The sequence below is a fragment of the Monodelphis domestica genome, chromosome 1 (genome assembly GCF_027887165.1).
Source record: "Monodelphis domestica isolate mMonDom1 chromosome 1, mMonDom1.pri, whole genome shotgun sequence".
Classification (NCBI taxonomy): domain Eukaryota; kingdom Metazoa; phylum Chordata; class Mammalia; order Didelphimorphia; family Didelphidae; genus Monodelphis; species Monodelphis domestica.
The window spans coordinates 519473469-519492280 of record NC_077227.1 but is presented as its reverse complement, the minus strand read 5'-3'; the positions used below and the strand labels follow the sequence as shown (position 1 = coordinate 519492280).

Genomic DNA, 18812 nt, shown 5'->3' with positions numbered 1-18812 from the left:
TATTCCATCTCCTGGCACAGATTACCATCTATCTACATCTTTTCATCCCATACGATTGTAATCCACGTTCTTCCTTGGGTGCTCCATTATGGACCTATCCAACATGAGAGAGGCAGCACTGATGAACCCAATTAAACATCCCCTTCATGGTGGCTATTCTACCACATCTTGTGGAGCCCACAATGTGGTAAGAATGGAGAGGATATCAGTATCCACTGACCCATTTGAGCTACAATTTTTTTTGTCTTTATGAGAATAATCTATACACCAATGGACAGAACATGATATTCCATCCCTTATCTCCATGATCTTGCACAAGGGGACCCCCTATCTAGAATGCTTCTTCTTCCCTAGCTTCCTTCAAAACACAGCTTAGGGGCCACCTCCTGCCTGAGACTTTTCCTGATCTCCTTCCTCCAATTATTAGCACTTTTCACTCTTGAAGACATCAAATAAACATGCCAGAACATGCAATGTTCTATACCCAGAGTCCTCCACCTCTGTGAAGAATTGTTGGTGATGGTGGCAGTTGTCATTGTCATTGTCGTTGTCGTTGTTGTTGAACCCTATCCAGCTCTTCTTGAGCCCCCATGGACTTTGTTGATGGGGTTTTCTTGATAAAGATACTGGAGTGGTTTGCCATTTCCTTGTCTAGTGTAGCCCCATTTTACAGATGAATACTGCCACTTCTTTTGGATATTCTTTGCATTTGCTTGTCAGGCACATGTTACCACTCCCTCTCACCCCAGAAGAATATAATTTTTTCAAAGGCAAGGACTGACTTGATTTTTTGTTTTGGGGCTTTGGTGCCTAGTAAGGAGCATGGAGCATAGTAGGTACTTAATAAATAATGCCTATTAATTTATTTCTACTAAAAGCAAACATTTCCCCAGGCCAGATTCCCATACGTATCTGTAAAAGGCCATTGGGATTCCTAGCCTGGTCAGCTTCTTTGCATTCCCCTGCAGAAGAGCTCTGGACTCTTGCTGCTGCCACTGCTGCCTCTGCTTTTCCCTTTCTCAGCCTCCCTCTCCCCATCCCCACAGGAGCTTCCTCCTCTTGCTTTGCTCAGCTGCTCACCGGCCATGAATATTTAAAGGCCTCTACTTGGCCCAAGCAGAAGCAAGCAAACCAACCGGTTGTAGGATACTTTTGTTTATTGTTTTTTTTTTCCTTTCTAACATCCCCCATAAACTATTCTCTGTAAAATCTTGGGGAGAGCCCCTTACAATATATTTCATCTTATTTTGAAGTGCTCCCATTTTAAATAATTAAAGTGGCCATGGGGGCAGGAGAAGGTGCCTGCCAAGGATGCTCTGAGTCCCTCTCCTGGCAGCTCTGCTCTTGGAGGCCTCTAGCTCTCAGGCACTCTGGGATGAGTCTGGTTCTGTAGCTGTGGATCATAGAAGAAGGAAGAATGCTCAGGCCTGAGCTTCCCACCCCCAACTCTTTTCCTTCTACTCATCCAAGAAGCCTGATGCCTCAACAAGCCCCTCATGGTTTCACGTTCCATTTAATTTGAATAGCCTGCCTGTGACAGGAATAAATTAACTTCTGTTCTCAGGCCAGGACAAGGAGAGGAAGCAGAGAGTGACTTCCCTTATTTTCTCCTCCTGCTCCAAGTTTCTGGAAGTGATTTGTCTTCCCATGCAGCTGCAGGTGTGCAAGGATCTCTGGAAATGGGGACTAAGAGTGAGGGTCTTGATCTAGAGGCCACTCTCTCCCCCTCCCCCTTTTGATCCCCTGGTTCTGCAATGCTGGTTTCCTTTCCTTGCCAAAGGTACAGGAAGGCCCGGATTCTGCCACTGACGTCATTACTAGCAGGAAAAAAAATGCAGCTTAAAAATTATTATTATTATTATTATTTGTGTATGTGTGTGGCTGATGAGCTATGGAACTGAAGGTAATCCAGCTGATCCAGCTGGCCTTTTGTCATCTGGATTGCCTCCTGGGGGCCCAGGGGGAGCAAAATCACATTTCCTTTCAGTAAAACTCCACCACTAAAGCTAAAAGATTGTCTAGAGGAGAATTCTGCTTTGAAGGCAGTTTAATCAATGTAGGCCAAGCCAGTCCCAACATGGAATCACCTCCCTGCAGCCACAGGACAGACCTTTTTTTTTTGGTTTGTTTTTTTTTCAGCAATGTCATCCTATTGATTTTTTTTAATTTTTAATTTGTATCAATAGTTTTTATGCTACCTTCCTTTCCAAATATATCCCTACCCCTTGCCCTACCCAATGAGCCACCCTTTATAGAAAAAATTAAAAATTAGAGGAAAAAGAAAAGTAGCTGAATAAAACTAATGGAGATATCAAATAAATCTGGCAGCTTACACAGTGTTTTATACCCATAGTCCCCCACCTCTGTAAAGAAGAGCTGTTGTTGTTGTTGTTGAGTCCTATCCAATTCTTGGCAAAGATACTGGAATGGTTGCCATTTCCTTCTCTAGTGTATTCCCATTTTATAGATAAGTAACAGAGTCAAATAGAAGTCAAGTGACTTGGTCAGGGTTGTACAGCTAGTAAATATCTGAGGCTAGATCTGAACTCTTTCAAAAAAAGAGAAATCTTTCTCTTTTTTTGAGACATTGAAGTCAACTTAATTTTTTAAAAATTTTATTCATTTTTAAAAATATTTTTCCATAGTTACATGATTCATATTCTCTCCTTCCCTTCTCCCTCCCCCCTCCCAGAGCCAAAAAGCAATTTCACCAGGTTGTACAAATGTTATCACTTGATACCTATTTCCATGTTAGTCACTTTTGCTATTGAGCAAGAATGACTCTTTCTGCTCCAGGCCTGGTGCTCTCTCCTTTGCACCACCCAGATGCCCCACAGAGGAGAGGGGAGAGTACACTGTCTCATCTGTTCTTCAGGTCCCAGCGTTATCCTTGCAATTACCCAGCATTAAGTCTGGGAGGTTTTGTTTTCTTCGTTTATTATAATAGTATATATTATTTTATTTATATTATTGTAGTTATTATAGTCATTGTGCATGTTCTTTTCTGGATCTTGCTTCTTTGACTCTGGATCAGGTCAGAGAAGGCTCTTCATTCTTCTCCACATTCTCATTCATCATTTCTTTTTATTTTTTAGTGTTTTTTTAAAAAAAAACTCATATTAAAGACTTTCTGTCGTAGAATCAATATTAAATATTGGTTCCAAGGCAGAAGAGCAGTAAGAACTAGGTAATGGAGGTTAAGTGACTTATCTAGGCTTACCTAGCTAATATTTATCATTCCCTGCAGGACACTCCCATTTCATCATATCTATATCCCACAATTTGTCTGATCATTTGTCAGTCAATGAGGATCTCCTTTTTTTCATGTCTTTGCTATTATCCCCCCCAAAAAATGACACAAATATTAAATATTAAGTTAATTTTAATTAAAATTATTATTGTTATTTATAATAATTGGAACTTTTTATTCTGCTTTTGACCTCTTCAGTATATATGTCTAGCAGTGAGATCTTTAAATACAATATGGATATTTTAGTCACTTTTTAAAAAAACAAAATTCCAAATGACTGTGGAATCATTTTATAGCTCCATGAACTGTCTATTAGTATGAATGAATGAGTAGTATTAAGTGTTTAGTCTGTATCAAGCACTGAGGTAAGCCCTGGAAATATAGACACAAAAGGAAGATAACCTCTGCCTTCAGCTATGGTGGGAAGATGATTCATAGAGAGGAGTGGCCTAGAAAGGCTCTTTAAGATGGTAAATTGAACTTCAGGTCAGAAAGGGAAGAGCAATTTTGATTTGATTACTGTTCTTAGAGAAAGAGGTGGACATATGTACGTATGTACATGGTCTCCCTCTCTATCCACTGGGCCATCTAGCTACACACAACCCCCCATTATTTTTTTAAGAAGGCTTTTCTTTGTTTTTTAATTGTTTTATCCAATAGATATTAGAAGTTCTATGAAAACTGAAGACCCTAAAGGAAAAACTTTTTTATCATTGTTTTTGTTTGCATTGGAATGCTTAAAACCTTTAATAGTAATCTCATAAGATAATTAGATAAGATAGGCTAGTTGTAGCATAAAGAAATTTAAATATATCTACAAAAAGCCTTACAAGGAATTTAATTGGCCCTAAAAGCCATTCTGGGCAACTGAGTGACTTGTTGCCATGGATTTGACTGATGGGAAATATTCTCTCGGGTCTCAGTATGAAAATCATTTCCAGCCACTTGGAGAAGCAAAGAAAATAAAGAATGTGCACTTTGTTCTTCCCACCCTTGTTCTGGCCTGAGAATAGAAGTTAAATTATTCCCATCACAGGCAAACTATTCAAAGACTTTCAAATTTAAATCAGAATAATAATAAGAGAATAACCATTGATGTATTAGTTGGATTCATTCATACTTATCCTGCATTACCCCAGCCTTCAAGAGGATGAATAAATGAGACTTTAATAGCCCCAAAATAAAGTTTGGGGAAAGAAGAATCTTTGTGATATTTGGGTCACCTTATCAGCTAAGGAATTAAGAGAAGCATAAGAAGACTTGTGAAACATAAGAAGAGATGCAGAGTAAAAACATAACCAAGAGAGCACCATACACAGTGTCTATAGGAACAAAAATGACAGTAAAAGAAAATGCTCTAAAGAAATGGTTGATCTTGCTTCCTGAGGACCTATGAAGAAATATTCTTTCTTTCTCTCAATAAGAGCTAGGCTAGGCAGGGGCAGCTGGGTAGCTCAGTGGATTGAGATCCAGACCTGGAGATGGGAGGTCCTGGGTTTAAATCAGGCCTCAGACACTTCCCATCTGGGTGACCCTGGACAAGTCACTTAACCCCCATTGCCCAGCCCTTACCACTCTTCTTTTGCCTTGGAACCAATACTATGTATTGGTAGAAGGTAAAGGTTTCTAAAAAAACAAAAAGAGGTAATATACTACAGGGACAAAATGCTATAGAAATTGTCAGTTGAGTTCATTGTGGTCCAAAGTCTTCCTTAAATTATTTTCCTTGTTACATAGAGATAAATAATAATAATAAAGTTATAATTAAAGAATTTGTGAGATTCAATAATAAAATTCTTTGTAGGTAAAGAGAACCAACTGAAAAATTTAAGTAATAGATATAATATTAATCATTGAGGCAGAACTGGAAATAAAGGGAAAATTAGTATTCATCTCCTGCTATATCCTTCCCAAATCTTCATCATCTTCACCAGCCATTTGCTGCTTCAGGAAGAGGTGGGAACTAGAGCATGAACAGAGGGTGACAGGGACCCTTTAGACTTCAGCAGGTGATATATTCTGAGCCCCAAGAAAATACCCTCAACTTTCCAGAAAGTATTGCTCTGGTTCGAAGGCACTGACTATGCTGGGAGGCACACATTTATGATCTTCCCTATAAACAGAATTTGTCATCTCTGTGGAAGTGTTAGCCTATTTTTCACATAGGGAAACTCAGGCATAGAGATATTAATTATCCATGTAATCATCAGGGTTGGGATTAGAAGCCAAGTCACCTGTTTCCTAGGATGGGGCTCCTTAGATGTTTATAGCTTCTGTGGACTCTTTAGAGTTTGGTCCTAGCTCCGATATTTTGCTTTAGTCAGACGTGAAATCTATATATACCAATGTAGATATATCTATTCACCTTCTGAACCCCCACCAAATCCTCAGCACTGAACAATCAGAACTTATTTTAGGAATCGGACAAGAATATATGAATGAATGGGGTATTTCCAATGAATTTCCAAATTTTATTTAGCATATTATAATGTAGATTATCATTATCTAGTTTAGTCCTTCCCTAGCTCATGATATCTGTGATCAGTATGGGTACATGATAGAAGAGAACTATTGACTCCTCTCCCAGACTCCCACATTTGCCCCTTTATCCAGGCTGAAATTTAACTCGCAAAAGAGAACTTTGGGCCAATTCCCTCCAGGCTTCTCACCAGAGGTCCCTGATTCCTGCTCCTGGTAATACCAATAGAAATTCATTCCACATTTTGGGAGTATGTGTATGGAAAAGGGAATGCAAAGATGACAAATGGCAGAGCCTTAACTACTAAGAAATTGATGATTTAATTAAGACATGTAATAGTGGTTGTATATAGGTATACATCTAAATGACTTCTTCCATCAATCCTATGTGAGATCTCAAAGAACAAAGACATAACTTTTAGGCTAATTATAGGGTTTAGTAAAAGTTGATACAAATCAACTGTGGAACACTCAGTGACATACTCTCATACATACACACACTTCCAACTACCACCAACCTAGCGTCCTAATCTTGGTTTGGTTCTTGGAAATGAAGATACATATATATCTACAACCAAGGCAGTCTGTTCCTTCTCCAGATTATAGATTGATTCAGAGAGTGTGTGTATGTATAGTTGTATACATATGTACATGTGAACATACATAAACACACATATACACATATATGTTTGTGTCAGTCTACCGGTGTTTAAGCACCTAGCATGACCTAGGCACTGTGCTAAGTGCTGGGGCTACAAATAAAGGCAAGAAAAAAACCCTTGCTCTTAGTTTAATGGGGAAGCAAAACAGTATTTAAGCAACTACATACATAAAAGATATACAATGGATGAATTTGAGATGACCTCAGTGGGAAGACACTAAGATTAAGAAGTCTCCTTGCAGAAGGGGAGGTCTTTAGCTGAGATCTTCAGGAAGCCATGGAAGCCAGAGAACAAAGATGAGGAAAGAAGAATACCCCCAGGGTTTCAGGAAAACCAATGAAAATGCTCTTAATGGGAGATGGAATGTGCAGCAAGGAGGCTGATATCATTGGACCTTAGAGCATGTGAAAGACTGTCAGGTATAAGAAGTCTGTCAGAAAAGGTAGAAATGAGCCAGGTTAGGAAGGGTTTTAAAAGACACATGATTTTGCATTTGATCCTAGAGATATCAGAGAGCCAGTGAAATTTGTTGATCCTGGGGGAAGGGATGACCTGATGCTGTCTATGCTTTACAAAAAATATTTGATATCTGAGTGGAGGATGAACTGGAGTGGGACGAGACCAACTAACAGACCATTGGAATGATCCAGGTGTGAGATGACTAGAGTACATACTAGGAGAGTAACTATCAAAGGAGATAAGGGAGCATATAGAAGAGGTGTTAAAGACAGGATTTAAGGACTGATTGGGTGGGGAGGGGGTTGGGCAAGGTGAGGGAGAGTGAGGAGTAGAGAATGGCATAGAGGTTGCATGCATAGTTAATAGGGAGGATGATAATATTCTCAATGGTAATAGAGAATTTAGGGAGAGGGTGTCAGGGGATATCAGTTCAGTTTTTAACATGTTGAGTTAAAAAAATTTTGGGGACATCCAAATGTCCCAAAGTTTGAAATGTCCATTAGACAGTAGATGAAAGATTAGATGTCAGGAGAGAAGTTAGGACTAGATAAAAAAAGATCATCTGTAGAAAAATGATCATTGAATCAATGAAAGATGATGAGATTACCAAGGAAATTGTACAAAGGGAGAAGATAATGGAACTTGCTACAGAGTTTTGGGGGACACTCACAATTAGCAAATGTGACCTGGTTGAACAGTCAGCAATGGAGATTGAGAAGTGGTCAGAGAGATGGAAGGAGAAGCAGGAGAGAGCAGTCTTATGAAAACCTCAAGAGAGTATCAAAGATAAAACATGATCAACAGTGTTGTCGAAGGCTGCAGAGAGGTCAAGAGGGGTGTGAACTATGAAAAAGCCATTAGATTTGGAGATTAAGAGATCAATGGTATCTTTGGAGAGAGCGGTTTTCAAATGAAGGATGAAGTCAGATGCCAAACTACCAAGAGTTAAGAATGAGAGGAAAGGAAGTGGAGAAACTATTTCAGACAGTCTTCTCAAGGAATTTAGTTATAAAAGAAAGGAAAGATAGTACTAACAGGAATAGATGGATCAAGTGAGAATTTTGAGGGAGAGTCATGGGTATGTGTATGGAAAATGGGTAAGTTGAAGAATTGGGAAGTTAGGATGTTTGGGGGAGTGAATATCAGTATGTACATTGAAGTCTTCTAATATGAAGGCTTCCTTGGTGAGGAGAGAAAGACTCTGAGCCAGACATTGAACTTGCTGAGGAAGGAAGGAGAGAGTCCTAGAGGTCAGTTGACAACAGTCACCAGAATCTTGATTGGGTGATGAATATGTATTGAAAGAACCTCAAAGGAGAAGAGACTACTTAGTGATAAAAGAAGAGACATTCTAGAATTGGCAATCAGTAACAAGGAATATTCCAACTCCACCTGATCAGTGTGTGTGTGTGTGTGTGTGTGTGTGTGTGTGTGTGTGTGTGTGTTGGAATAACGAGAGCATCTGTACAGTACTAAAGTAGAAAAGGCAGCTAGTACCTTTCACAAATGTACTTGAGTATAGGAAGAGCAGACCCCTTCTGAATATGCCAATCAAGAGTAGATCAAATAAGTATAAGGACAAGGGTAGATAAAATCCCCTTGATGGTGGGGCTCCCTTCATGGAACCATCAATCATGTTAGTTGTCATGCTAGCTGTAACCCCCTACACCCTTGGGGGAATGAGCCTGATCTAACCATCCTGCATCATTTCCCTTGAGAAAACAAGTTTCTAAGCATAATCCTAATCGAGTCAAGATATCCCACCAACAAAGCAGATGACAATGTCTCCTTGCCTGCTCATCCATCACAATGCCTCCATGCTTGCTCTGGTCCATGTCATCCCAAAAGCTTACCACAGAGTGTCTACCCAGTGTGCTGGTGGTGGCCATCAGTTTCTTCTGGTATTGTTCAGGTACATACAGAACATTCTACATGACCACCAGTAATCCTTCCCTTCATCAGCCCATCTCATCTTCATATCATCACTTTTTAATGACCTCCTTTACTCAGCTGCTCCTACTCTTTAAGGTGTTTCTCATTAGATACACGGTGTACATTGCTTCTACCCACCATGTGCTCTCTGTATGATATGAATTTTTAGGTTTTTTGGCAGCAGTGATGTTCCAGATTTTGCTGCCATACAGCAATTCCAATAAAATGTTAGAATTGAAAAGATGGGCCTTTATTAGATGCCTTTCTAAGTATCTTACATTTAAAGAGCTGGCTATAAAATGTTCCATATATTTCTTCCCTCTGAACTGAGCATACCAATATACTCAGAATGGATCAGAGGTTCCCTTGGCCACCTTCCTTAAGATTTTGATAGACATTAAGTTAGGGGTTGACAGTCCATGTTTCTGTTCAATAAACAACTGCTGCCTTCTCCTCTTGAACCCTAGTCAGGAAGCAAATTGTAGTTCATCTCCTAGTCCCTCCTTTAAAAAAAAAAAACACTATGACCTTCTCATGCCTGGCAGCATGAAAAGCATCATCTGCCTACTTCAAATGCCAACAGCTTGTAAATTTGGCCCCCACCCTCTTTGGGAAGCCTGCAATCCAAGGAATCTGGTGCAAAGTCTGCCCCAAAAACCGCAGTGTAACCTGGCAACCTCAGGACCTAGGGAAATGACAGGTTGAGATTGCCATTGGGCACAATGCCTGTGGGTTCACTAAGCCACAAGTTTATCTTCTTCAGATGGGCTCTTCCTCATCTCATTGCCTCTTTCAGTGGCTATAGCATCCATCCTGATCCTATCCTGTATAGGAGAAAGATGATATATAAGGGGATATCCTGGTCAGGCTCTTTTTAGGTCATCCTATTAGATCAATCATCAAAGACCTATAAAAGAACCACTGTCCTTAAAACACAAAGTCTTTTCCAAGCAGTATATTTGGGGTAAGAGAGATCTGGATTTGAATTCTGCCTTAGACACTTACTAGTTATACAATCTTGGGCAAATCAATTAATTAACCAATAAGAACCTATGTGTTAGGCACTAGGATTACAGATACAAAAGGTAAACAATTCCTGCCCTCAAGAGCTTACATTCTCCTGGGAGCTTCAGTTTCTACATCCTTAAAATAGGAATACTAATAAACATTAATTAAATGTTAAGTATCATTTTTGTAGTGGTTATCCTTCTAATCACATAGAGGTTTAATCCCAGCAAGAGAAGGAAAAGTTCAATGGAAGGAAGCTGGGATGACTGTAGCAGCCCATGTTATTGCTACCATGGAAATGGTCAAGAGCAATGGCAGAAGGTGACAGGTTAAGTGATGGTGTCCTGGTGCTCTTGCCTCCCAATGCACAAAGCCTGTCGACCTCTTATTCTTTCTCATTCAATCAACTCTGCTGATTCATAGCTCTTCCTCTGGAGGGTGGCAAGTATTAATCATGATAAGAAACTCTTGCCCCTGGCTGGAATTACATCCAAAGCCAGCCTTAGCCCTGGCCAGACTTCTCCACCTTCAGTGCCCATGAGCAGATTTTTATGGTGTCACGTCTGAAACCCTAAGATCTTAGGGATGGTGCCGGTGGTGACCATCTCTACTGGGAATACAAGTAGGTTCTTCTAGCCACAAGTCTTTGTCAGATGCCCGAGTAAGCAGAATGGCATTTCATTTAGAAAAGAATGTAAAGATCAGATTGAATAGAGGCATTTTCCAAATGGCCTTTTACAAACACCTGCCCTGTCCTCTACCACTCTTGAAGAAGAGGAATGTTGATTTGTTTGGTCAAGGCTGTGGGCAAGTAACACCTATTCCCAGGAAGGGCACAGAGTGGGACTAGCGACTCAGTGCTCTAGAGGCATACTCACAGAGGAGAAAGGCAACTTGACTGATTGGCAGATGGAGAGAAGAGCAGTGATTAGTCCATCCATAAGTGCCTCAATATGTAAGTAGGCAGACTATTAGCAGCATATGTATATAGATTTAGAGTTGGAAAAAACCTTAGAGGTCATCAGGTCTAAATCTCTCGTTCTACCAATAAGGAGATTTGAAGTACAGAAAGATTATTCTATTTCTCCAAGGGCACACAGCATGAAGTTGTAGAGACAGGATTTGAACTCAGGTCCTCTGACACTAAATCCAACATTCTTTCTTTAAGTAATACAAACAAACCCTTTCCTTCCATCTTAGAATACTGTGTTGCTTTCAGAAGAGCAATAAGGGCTAGGCAATGCGGGTTAAGTGACTTGCTCAGGGCCACAGAGCTAGGAAGTGTCTGAGGCCAGATCTGAACCCAGTTGCTCCTGTCTATAGGCCTGGTTTTCAATCTGCCCAGCCACCCAGCTGCCCCCAAAATTAAAGGGTTGGACTAGATAACTTTTTTTTAATACTTACCTTTTTGTCTTATAATCAACACAAAATATTAGTTCTAAAACAGAAAAATGGTAAGGGCTAAGCAATCAGGGTTCAGTGACTTGCCCAGGGTCACACAAGCTAGGAAACATCTGAAGTCAAATTCGAACTCAGGTCCTCCCACTTCCAGTTAGTACTTTCTATCCATTGTTCTACCTAAGTGCCCTAGGTCAGCATTCTTTCTACTGTACCAATCTGCCCCCAGGAAATCCTGGGATCAAGAATCTCTTATAGTTGTTTGTAAGAAAGTCCTTAACACATAACTAAATCCCTTATGGTGTCCCTGCAAGGGACCTTGGAAGTCAACCTAGGCTAACTACCTCAAGGGGAGATTGAGGACCACTATGTTGAATAGGCAACATGTCAAGAAGTGTAAGGATTTCTGGATTTACCCAAGTAGAAATCAGCTTTCATGCCTCCTAACCATTGGCAAATCCTTCCTCTTTTCTGAGTTGGCTATATTGACCTCAGCAATAATGGAGATAGCTAGACTCGGAAACAGATAAGCATGTGAGATTGCAGGTAGTCAATCGTCTTTCTTAGCATAGACTCAGTAAAGAAAAAAAAAAGCAGCACTTAATAATGATAAGCCAGTGCATAATAAACATCTACAAATGTCTGTGAAATTACCTTTCTCCTAGCCCTGGAAGCCCCCAGACAGCACAGAAACTGCTTCAAGCCCAGAAGTTCCAGGAAATGCAATCTGTGTTTGTTTACTTCCCCTGCCCCTGCAAGCTCCCAAAGGAATGGAAATTACCCAGTTTCCATAGATTCTTCCATAGCTCATTCTGCAGTTGCCCAGATATCAGGCAGAGCTGGTCATTAGAGGAAGATGCAGAAACTCAAGATTTCTCTTAAGTCTGGGGTATGGAATCAGAGATCCAGAGATGGTGACAGGTCCCCAGGCTTGACAGTGAGTGGTTACTGGCAAAGATCGCTGTCCAGTTCTGAAATTGACTAGCCCATTAGGGAGCAGACAGCATAGATTCTGCAGCCAATGAGGAACAATAGCACCATTACTGGAACTGTCATCCTTCGCTCTTCTGTCACCTCTGGTCCCCTGCAGCTGTGCATTTCCCTTTTGATTCTCCATCAGAAAAGTCATGTAATAGTAGACATAGGGGTACAAGGAATAGCTATGAAATGAAGGCCAATCCATATAAAAGAAGGCATAGATTTGCCAATATAGGGATCTACCTGTGTGGGAAGTCCCTCCCTCAACAGATCACTACTTGTCAATGACTAGCTAGATATTTCCTAAGGAATTGCCTTAGACATAGAAATCAAGTGATTTTCTCAAGGTTATACCGTATCAGAAGAAACCTCCTGATTCTAAGCCCAGTTGTAAAATTACCATCAAGTTGCCTTAGTAATTGGGACTCATTATTATTATTATTAATTATTAATTATTATTATTCATCTCCTTAGCCTTTTTATGAAGTTAGTTTAGAGGTAATGCTATTCTGCTATTATTCTTTATATTTCATATTCTGTGGACTATTACACAGGTAGGTGAATAAGATAACTAAAAATAACTGCTTTTGGTAATTATGTAAATATTCTCTTTAGGAAAATGTGAAGGATACACACACACACACACACACTTTTTATTTCTTCTGCTAGTTCTCTTTTTCAATTCCACATAATTTAGAGATTATGACTATTGGCTAGGTCAACGGGCACTAAAACATTGTTCTTAATAAGCTTTTATGGGTTAATATTATGACCAGGGGAGCTTAGACACCAATGTTGTATACGTCCCTGGTTTGAATACAATTTTTCTGAGTTTCCAAGGCTATTTTGAGGTCTTTACTTGTAGTATGGACAATTGTCCTCTGTTAGTTTGTGAAAAGTGAGGTTCTGAGACCTGATTCCAACACCAGGTTATGGCTTGCTAGGTATTTTGTAGATGCTAAATTTTTGAAACCTTCAGTGATGACAACCATTTATTGACCTATGTAGGTTGAGTTCACGTAGATGAACCCATAGAGTGCTTTTTTATTCCATTCTTGCTAGATCTTAGACATTTCATAGAGTCCCTCCAGAGGTAAATCTCCTTTGGTGACAATTTCCCCCATTATCAAGTTGCCTGCTACCGACCCCTCCCTATTACTATTTCATTCTCTAAAAACACCCATTTCAACTCCACTTTCCTGGGCAAAGACACTGGGCACAAGATCAGATTGGAATCTGATCCCTTCAGAAATGGATATAACAAAAGAAAGATGACATTATCGTTTTCCTTTTCTTGGCAGCATTAAAACAGGATGTGAATTTCCTTGGTTGAATGCAGACTGTTTTCTGTGTAACATGTTAAAAAGAAAGAGGCATTTGAGTGGATATTTTCAGTTTGGACCCTGGGGCTCCACATCCCTTCCATGGCCAGGAAGTCCTAGTTTTTTGAAAGCTTGATAATTACAATCCTTTGGCACCTTCCCCTTTAATTTGTGTGTTGTTGAGAATCTGCATCCCACCTGCCTTTGAGGACATTGTTGTGATTTTTCATTAGGCTATTTTTAGTCAGAGAGCTACTGTTTATTTTTTCCAGGTGAATTAAATAGTAGGGTGCAGAAACATGGAGGTTTTGAACTTCAACATTTGTTGAAGTATTCATCCCTTCCAAGAGAGCACAGCAGAATGGGGAAACTCTGGAAGTCACCATGCTTCCTATGTAACATGAATGGGCTTTTTCAGCACCGGCATTTTGGAATGCAATATGAGGGCAAGAAAGACCAGTTTCTTTTCAAAATTTTCAGCTAAATTACAGGTTTATCTATGTCAACATGCACCCATGATGGAGGCCATGATGGATTCTAGGTCTACTGTTTTTAGCTTAGCTAATTTTGGAGACTCTTCATCACCAGAAGGTCAGCCACAAGGTGATAGACTTTAAGGTTTATGAGATACTTTTTTTATAAATACTCTGGAACATAGTGTATCCATTGTCCATCATCACACCCATTTTGTGGCTGAGGAAGCTAAAACTAAGATCAGTTAAATGACTTGCCTGTGGTCTCATAGATTATAAGTGGCATAGACAGGATTCACAAAATTTAGAAATGTCAAGAACCTTATAGATCTAATATGAACTTTTCATGTTATAGAAAAGGAAATTTAGGCCAAGAGAGAGAACTGGTTACCCAAGATCACACCAGCATTAAGTAGCACAGCTGGGATTCAAATATAAGTCGTCTTTCACTAAATTCTGTGCTATTCCATTACCAGATGATATCTTTTGAATTTGAACCTGACTCCAGTTTCCCTTCCATTATACCAAGCTCACTTACTATACCTCTGCAAGTCTTGTTCCCTTAGAACATTTTATAGATATTATATGGTGACTCATAATAGTTCTGAAAAGTTAGGATCACCTCCATCAAGGAAATGAAGAAAAAAGCAGTAGTTAAACAGTTCAGTAGGCAACATGGAGGAGAGTTGCCTCTGGTGCTTTCTTGAAGGGGGGGATATAGAGACTAGGGTGGCACTTGAGACAGGGTCTTAATGAATGAAAAGCTAAAGAGAAAGTGGTAGAAAAGAGAAGAGAGAGAAGACAGACATGGACAAGGATAGAGATACCACCAGGTAGCAATACTGAGAATAGCCAGCTGAACTGTCTTCCACTGAGCTAAGGACCTATCTAATCTGACCTCAGATACTTAGCTGTGTGATCCTGGGCAAATCAATTAACCCTGTTTGCCTTAGTTTCTTCATCTATAAAATCACTGAAGATGGAAATGGTAAAACAGTCCAGTATCTCTGCCAAGAAAACCCCACAATGGAGATACAAAAAGTTAGATGTGACTCAAATGACTGAACAACCACAAAGGACCCACCAGGTATACTGATGGTAACTCAGTCCCTCTCCTTACTTGTGGCTTAGACTTACCTTAGGAGATGAAATGTGGTTCCTCTTTTAAGCCTAAAATAGACTTTCAAGGTAAAGGGAAGAAATGGCTTCTGCTGCCTTGCCATTTACCCAGCCCTGTGGTTGCTGGGCTCAAATATGCTAGAGGTATCTATCTGATCTCAAAGATTATTCTCTTTCTCCTTCAGATAAACTATCAACTCTCTTAATGCTTGACTGCTTGAACCCCAGGCAAAAATCTCACTCTAGCAGCATTAACTCAAATTTATGGAAATAAACCCAAATTCTTTAGACCTCTTCCCTTCTGGTATTTCTCTCTCCATATCAAATCTTCTGTGTGCATTCAGATAAAATATAAGGCAGCTAATATTTTTATGCAGTTCCCAAAAGAACCATAAGCCCAACCCCATTTTCCCCCATACTGTTGAAGGAAGAAAGGGTTCTATGCTGAGGTTAGAAAGGCTACTATTAAAGGCAAAGAAAAGTCTGTGAGTAACCATCCCCACCACTATCTCTGTGAAGAAAAGTGATTGCAATGGCAGTTAGAGCAGGTAAGTGCTCATGTCAGAGAAACTTTCCAGTCTTACCAGTAGGCACCAGATACTCTCAAATTATATTATGACTAGTAGTATCCAGGCTGTCCCAAGTCTTGTACAAAGTGTCTCTGCTTTCAACATACTTCAAAACCTATCCAAGGAGAAGTTTTTGATGCACACTTAATCCAAGTTTTAGAGAGTCTCCAATATTCTTGCAATAGCCATCATCTCTCTTCCTAACATTTTTGCATCCAATTCTTGGTCTCACAAGTCTTTTAACCCTTAATGACAGAGCAAAATTCTCTGGCATTGAGGAGAGAGGGAAGTGTTCAGGAGAATATATTGCAAAAACTCTTCCCCAACCTACATCCATTTCTTACATTCTGATCTTGAAGATACCTGCAGGAGACCTAACTAAGGCAGTACAACATATAAACATAGAGATAAGAGATAAATAAATATATAACATGATGGTTATATGTGTAGGAATTATATGTTATATAAAATATGTATATACTATACATATGTGAATGAATAAAATATTACATAACAAAACTGGAAAGGTAGTTTGGAACCAGGTTGTGAAGAGCTTGAAATGCCAAAAAAGAGTTTGTTTCTGATCTTCTATACATCCTGATTTCAAGATCAGCATGTTTTCCTAACATAGTAAGCACATTTTCTTTTAATGTCCCTGAGTTTTTTCTTTTTCTTTTCTTCTAGGTTGTCTTTCACTTCTGTGTATTTGCATTTTCTATCTATTGTTTTTTCTTTTGTCCTTTTGGTGAGACTTCATTGCAGATTCAAATTTTCTATTCTGCTCATTATTTTTTGATGTGCAGAAGATAAATTCTGCTCTGAAAATACTCATTTCTGTTTTAAATCACTGACGAAGTGTGTTACAGTTTTTTGTTCTCTTCAACTTGCACAGTATCCTCTGTCTCATCAAGCATTGGATTATTTTCCTTTATTTTACATAATTTATTAATAGATTCCTGAACTTGTTTGCTAGATCTGGAGGTTATATAGTGTTCTGCTGCTTCTATTTTTCCTATTCATGTACTTTTCATGTTCAAAGTCTTTGAGTTTTCTTCTTCCTGAAATCTTTGGTACTTTCAATCTTTTTTAATCTGTTATTTTCCTTATCACTCGCTTCCTGACTCCCTCCCTTCTATGGTTTGGTTGGAGGCTGATTCTCAAAATTCTCAAAACATCTGAACCTCCTCCCACACAATTCATGGTTCACCAGTTTAGGTTTCTGCCTCAACAGATTTTTGATTGGTCAGAACTAGCCCCAGCTGAATATTGTGCTCTTTCCCCCAGGCTTGGTGAAGTGCAACATGGCCCCTCCATGTGTTTAGTTCTTATTCTGCTGACCCATCCCATACTCTCTGTTTCCCAATTCTCTGCTCTGGCAATGACAATTCAGCACTTTACATGTTGAAACCCCAAGAGGTTTTTGTTCCTGAAAATCTGTGACCAAGCTGGCTGTTGAGACCAAGCAAATTTCTGTAACCTGGATCTGGGACCTCCCTAGCACTGAAAAGAGGATAGGGAAACTGAGATTTTTAGGAGTGAGTGTTGATAAGAGCAGTGTTGTGTCCTTGGTTTCACTAGTACAGTTTGCTCCTGGTAGCCTAAGAGGTAGGAGAAGGACGCCAAATGAACACAAGATCAATAAGCTTAATTTCCTTTATTTATTTAACTTTCCTTTGGATTCTGGCTGTCTTAGACCAGCTAAATTTCTTTTACCTTTGGAGGATAATTTCTATTTCAAGGAGATTGAGAAGCCATGGAGATAGGAAAAAAAATTTCTTATCTGCTATCTTGTTGCTCACATGATCATATTTGAATCTAATTGTCATAAAGACCCATTGGAGTTTATTGATCAGGAGTGACATAGTAGCACCAAATACCTAATTTTGCATTAATACATATGTGTTTTATATGCTTCATATAGGTATATATAAAATATTTTTATTCTGCATATACATATATATGCTACTGTCCCCAAAATAATATAAGCTCGTTGGTGGCATGACTAATGTTCTTAATCTCTCTGGGACTCAGTTTTTTCTCTGTATAGTGAAGTTGTATAGCAATTATTGTCTAGATTGTGATATTCAAATTCATTCATAATTATGTATTGTGAACCTTAAAAATTCCCAGACCATACTTCATAAGATTTGGTTAAGACCATTCCCCATTTTAAACAATGAAGGAACTTAGATCAGGAATGTGAGACCTCTACTTAGATCAGGAATGTGAGACCTCTACTCCACCCCTACTTAAGCCTGCTTTAGGGAAAGGAACTCCTTGCTGAACAATGAAAAATACTTAAACCCATACTTATAGTAAAGCAAAAGTTCTTAAGCTATGCCTATTTTTAGATCTAATACAAAAGGGTGCTAAGTACCTATAAAAGGTCAGGCAACTTGTGGGTTTACAAGGAGCAAAGAGGTGAGAACTTACTCAGAGATTTTTTCAGGTGTGAACTTAATCAAAGGTTTAAAGTCTACTCAGATGTGAATTAAGAATGGGATGTCCTTTGGAAAAGTCTACTGTGATTGGTAGATGTGAGAACTTAGGGGAGGTGATATAGGAGAAAATTCCCTTTAAAAGGAGAGGAGAAACTGAGAGTAAGGACTCTGGCTGGAATTCCCTCTGAGGAGACTCTGAGCCTCAGAGATTCTCTCTCTGGAGATGGCAGCTGGCCAAAGCTGAACTGGTGTCTCTCTGAACACTAGAATCTTTGCTTGGATAAATCTTGTGGTGAGTGAATAAAAGACTGACTGATCTTTCTCTTAGGGCTTGAGCCTGGGCTGGCCAGGCTGGCCTGGGCCAGCCTGTCTTTTTCTCATTATTTCCCTTCTCTCTCTCTCTCTCTCTCTCTCTCTCTCTCTCTCTCTCTCTCTCTCTCTCTCTCTCTCTCTCTCTCTCTTTCTTTAATTCCTCATTTGCATTAATTAAAATCTCTATAAAACCCAGCTGACTTGGGTATATTTAATAATTGGGAAATCTTCCCTGGCGACCACCTTATATTTTGATTTAAAAACAAGACACTGTCTTGAAAACATATTTTCTGCGGTCTCAATTTTAACAACCACTCTTATATCTGCCTCAATTTATGTCTTCCACTATTTTAATTATTACAGTATGTATATATGTATGTATTTATATATGCACATTTGTGTATAAATTAG

At 39.3% G+C, this 18812-nt stretch overlaps 1 protein-coding gene across 1 annotated transcript in view; it reads left to right on the top strand.

The window, feature by feature from the left end:
• The window catches only part of ALK (ALK receptor tyrosine kinase), a 1130668-nt gene that overhangs the window by 948307 nt on the left and 163549 nt on the right, over positions 1-18812 (top strand). The window lies entirely within an intron of this gene.